At 35.4% G+C, this 5,148-nt stretch overlaps 1 long non-coding RNA gene across 1 annotated transcript in view; it reads right to left on the bottom strand.

The window, feature by feature from the left end:
* The window catches only part of LOC117282453, a 12,195-nt gene that overhangs the window by 6,612 nt on the left and 435 nt on the right, over positions 1-5,148 (bottom strand). The window lies entirely within an intron of this gene.

Genomic DNA, 5,148 nt, shown 5'->3' with positions numbered 1-5,148 from the left:
AACGCCCGCCGGGGGGCCCCGGGCTCGACCCCGGCCCCCGGCGGTGGGAAGCCAGCTATCTAACCTCTTGAGGTATGGCGGGGCTCAACTTCAGGATAACGAAAGCCCTAATGGGAGTCTGCGTTCAGTAAAACATTATGACTTTATGGGAAACCTCACAACAACAGAGGACGCCTTAAAGAGAGGTTACGTACATTTCTATTTGTTTTTATTTTATATTGGTGATTCTTGCTGAAGATAAAGAGATGCATCAGGATAACAAAGAGTACCTTAGAGGGATGCGTTTCTTTCCTGTACATCTGTCTACTTGTCCACCTGTCACCCCTAACATTGGTGCTTTCCGCTAAGATAATAAGGGTTTTCTTCGTTACAAATTCTTTCCTTTTAAACTGAGCACGAAATTTGCTTCCATTCAGAAAATCCAAATGCATTAATACATCATGTGAATTTGAGCACTATTGAGAAATAGAACTAGAAATAATGTATTTTGTACCCTAAACCTAAACCAGCAGACTGCATTGGACACATATGTACGTACAAATCGTGTTAAACCAAGTTAGTGTTTGCCGGCTATTCATTATGAAAGAAAGGCAAGATAGAAGCGTTAGTAGTTAGTGCATTAGTGCATTAGTAGTGCAGAAAATCGGTAATTTGTACGATCATATGCTGAAATTTTTATGAAATAATTTCTCTATCAAATTCTGCGCCGTTTCAATTTTTAATGTTTAGGTGACGTCACTAGTATTTTCAGAATAAAGATATAACCTAACAGCACGATCAGATATTTAACATGTTACCTTACATCATTAAATAGCTATAAATGCTTTCAAATCTACAACACATAGTTGTTTTGGTGCTAATTGTATGTAATCTATATACTGCTAATTGTCAAAACGTATTGAAGGTTACAGGGATCGTAATTAGTTGAATATTCTACTCAAACAACGATTTTCAGTCATGTAGCCTAACATCCTGAAATGTATTTTTCAGGTACAAAGATAGACGGGAATGTAGCACGAATGGAAGCATCAAGATATACACGTAAATTGTTGGTTGTCAAGCAACATTATTCTCAAAACATTCTGTAAGTGATGAAGACGTTCTTTAATTATGTTCTGTCACATCTGTGGGCCTGTCTGCGATCAATCAGAAGTAACATTTGCCACATCAAGTACTTAGAAACGCTGTATCCACTGAAGAAATTAAGCAACATCGAAATGAGATTAATCCTACACAATTTATCCGGAATAAAATCAGAAGCAAATTAATATTTATATCAGATATTTTGAAAATTTAATGGTTATAATTATTCAGGATGTAATATTATTATGAAAGAGATAATACGAAAATCTATAATTGCTCGCTTATGAGTGACTATAGAAGAAGTTTCGTAAATGGGTTTATTGATCACTTACAGGTTGTAACTACAAGTAATTACAACGTAACACTAATTCAGCCATTCGTCTTCTCACTACAGCACATACTGAGTCTTCTCATTTTTTCACTAGCCGTTTCCTGGTAACATAGCCTAACAATATCTGACAAATGACTAAATTCTACATATGTCGTGCCTGTAACGCCTCGGTAGGGATCACGTCGAAAACACCGCTCCTCACTGTTATAGTTCAATTTTTGATTGTTAAGAAACTGTTGCCTAGCAGTGAGCGTTGTTTACTGAGCCATTACTTAGCAATGGGCCTACATGCTACAATAAGCTAAATTATACGTACGTCAGTTCTGCATATGACAAGTGGAACTTTCGGAAAACAACAAGGTTCAGGAGGACTCAGATTTCTATGAGCAAGTTTATACAGCAGTGACACAGACATCAAGCAGGAGGAAATTAATATCATCTGAGACGTGCTTAATGAGAGAGACGCGGAGTTACGCCATTTCCTACTTGGAGAAATTATAACAGAATTACTAAACTGATTGAGAATAACACAATTACATTTCTGAAGTTACATTTTCGTATAAATTATACCTATCGATTGCCCTACAGCCTTTTCGTTGGACCTTGACCGCTACTCAGTTTCTTGGTCTTTTTACCCAATCGGTAGAACTCCTTGGACGGGGGATTAGCTCATCCCAAGGCCGATGTAAATAATAAAGCATAAATTAAATTCTCAACCAGAACGACTGACATCGTGTCCATATTATAAAAACGGACCGGTTAATGCTGATTAGGGAAAAAATTGCTATTTATTTTTAGAAGCTTCTGAAATACATATATATACGCTCTGTGGGTAAAACGCAGCGAATTTTTGTTTTAATGAGGATGGCGCATAGTTGTCACTGTATTGCAAAATATTAACTAATACTACTGCTGGAAATGAGGGGCACGCGGTAGCGTAATTGGTTGAGGCACTATGCTACAAGCCGGAAGGAGGCGGTTTCGAGTCCCGATGAGTTGGATTTTTTTTCAATTTTCCTAATCCTTCCAGCCGCACTATGGCCCTGGGGTCTACTCAGCTCCTAATAGAAATGAGTACCAGGAATCTTCCTGGGGGTAATGGGCGGCCGTCTCGTAAGGCTGACAAACTCACCGCCATCTGTGAGCCGATTGTCTAGAAAAAGTATCAGCCTCGACGTCTCACAAGCCTATGGGCCTCCACGGCCTGGTACAGGGAGGAACCGGAAGATGATGCTCATGTAAATAGCTGCGATTGAATAAGACAGAATATTTAAATTAACAGCTTAAAGCCAGAGCCCTCTTGCTATTGGAGGTTTGATATTAACATCTACCGGAACGTGATACTGTGTACTATTTTTCATTCCTCGGGGTGTAATAAAACTGAAATATTATTTTCGAACGTAAATAACAGGCAAAATTGTGGAGCAGAAGATGCTATCATGAAAGGAGTCATGGACGATGATTTGAAAACATGAGAAGGAATTGTCGTGACCAATTTAAACCATTTTCCAAGAATGTTTGAGAAAAACCACCAAAATTTCTGTCGAAACAGCTAGAAAATCTAAATGTATTAAAAATAATAGACCCATTTAGCATTTTGTAATTAGCAGGTGAAAATGACAACAATACTATAAATTAATATTCCAAATTATATTCAGTTATTGGTGAAAATGGTATCCGTTGTTCTAAACCTGAAGATGGAGTATGTTTTGCGTATATTAAATATATATAGTTTTGTCATAATATTTGGATCCCTGACAAATGGAAAGGCTATGCTTTGTGCCAGTTTTGCTGACCGGTTGAAAAGGGAGTTACAAATAATTCCATTAACACGGGAACTAAATGTTATACTTTATCGCTACATTATCCACATAAGAGCAACAAAATAAACCAAATTTTCTAGAAGCTCTTCAGGTGTTTATTATTCTACCTATAGTTATTGTTTCAGAATAATTGGAAATCCATGAAGACAGATACTAAACTGTATGCTTTGCTGTTATATTCTTCAGTCATCAGATATGTAATAAACTATCGTTTCTAAGAGCTTTCGATCTATTTACTAGTCTAATAATAATTATAATTGCAGATTAATTATAAATCCATAAATATGGACATTAAGTACTTTTCAGTCATCAGATATATAATAAACTAACATTTCTAATACATTTCGATCTGTTTGCTATTCTACTAATAATTACAGATAACAATTACAATTATAGAATAATTATAAATCCATAAAGGTGGATACTAAATAATTTGCATCGCCTTTCTGTCTTCACATGTAAGCTATATGATAAGCTAATGTTTCTAAGAGCTATTCAGGTATTTACTATTCTATCAATAATTATAGTTACAGAATAGCTTTAAATCCATTAAGAGAGATACTGAATTCTGTTTTACTACCTTATTCTTCACTTATCAGCTATATAATAAATTAAAATTTCCAAAAGCTTTTCATCTGTCTCATATTCTACTAATAATTATAAATATTTATAGTTATAACATAATTATAAATTTATTAAGATGGACGCTAGATCTTATTAACCACTCGTCTTTCTTTCACATATCGGCTACATAATAAATGTAAAATAACTTTTCTAAGAGCTTTTCAGATCTTTCCTATTGCACTAATATGTATATATAATAATTATAGAATAATTAGAAATCCTTTTAAGTGGATACTGAATATTATTCCTATCTGTTCACCTGCCAATTGTATAACAAACTTCGTGTATTTAAGGGAAATGAGATACGGACGGGCAAGCAGAATGTGGAGGAAAGCGGCCTCTACTAGCCACATCAAGAGAGACAGTGTGAGGTCACGGAGGTGTCGGTAAAGACGGATGGTACTAGGTCGGCTTGGCATGGGAGGTGTAACTTCCGAGCGCGTGGTAGCAGCGTGAGGGGAAAATGTGAACTGTCTGCTTGTAGGATGTAAAGATCGGTTTGATATCTGCTTAGCATTAGCTATTAAATTAATTGTTGCTTTAGAACACGAAATTCTCTTCTCAATTTTCATAATAATTATCGAAACATCTTCACAACGATTTGTTTGAAATTATATTGCTCGAAACCGGTCTAAATTGCGCTGTGTAGTCATGGAACCTTAAGTCACTCTTGATACAAGATGGCTGAAATACATGACTGTCGGTGATATGTAAAACGAAAATGGCTACATTACAACTAAGTTATTTATTTAATTAATTACGTCATGAATGCCGATTATAGAATTTCTGGTCAGCAACATACATCTAAACATCTGATAATAAAATCTGATTAAATAAATAATTATGCACTTTACATAACATCGTAATTATTAATTATAATATTATAATTTTTATTACTTCGAATATTGATATTTGCGACAAAAGAAAAATCCAAAATATCTACGTTCTCTTTCGACGAATAATTCATACCAATTTATACAGCTTGTAATTATAAAATTATACACTTCGTGGTCACTAACATATTCCAAAAAGTTGTACTTTTTGCCAAAAATATAGTTATTATTAAAGTGATCACTATAAAAGTTGCGTCGAACAGCACTTCATTAACACTGCACAGTGTAAGTCCACGTACCAAGACTTACTCTCCAACAAGCAAGATTTTGGAAAGTCGTTTATTTTAAAGTTTTTAGACAGTTTTTTTTATTGCTAGTGGGGTGGGACTAAGTCCCTGTACTGCGGCCACTTCTGGCCTATTGTACCAGCCCCAGATGATAGGTGAGGGTGATT

The sequence above is a fragment of the Cryptotermes secundus genome, unplaced genomic scaffold (genome assembly GCF_002891405.2).
Source record: "Cryptotermes secundus unplaced genomic scaffold, Csec_1.0 scaffold682, whole genome shotgun sequence".
Classification (NCBI taxonomy): Eukaryota; Metazoa; Arthropoda; class Insecta; order Blattodea; family Kalotermitidae; genus Cryptotermes; species Cryptotermes secundus.
This window is presented reverse-complemented; position numbering and strand designations above follow the sequence as displayed.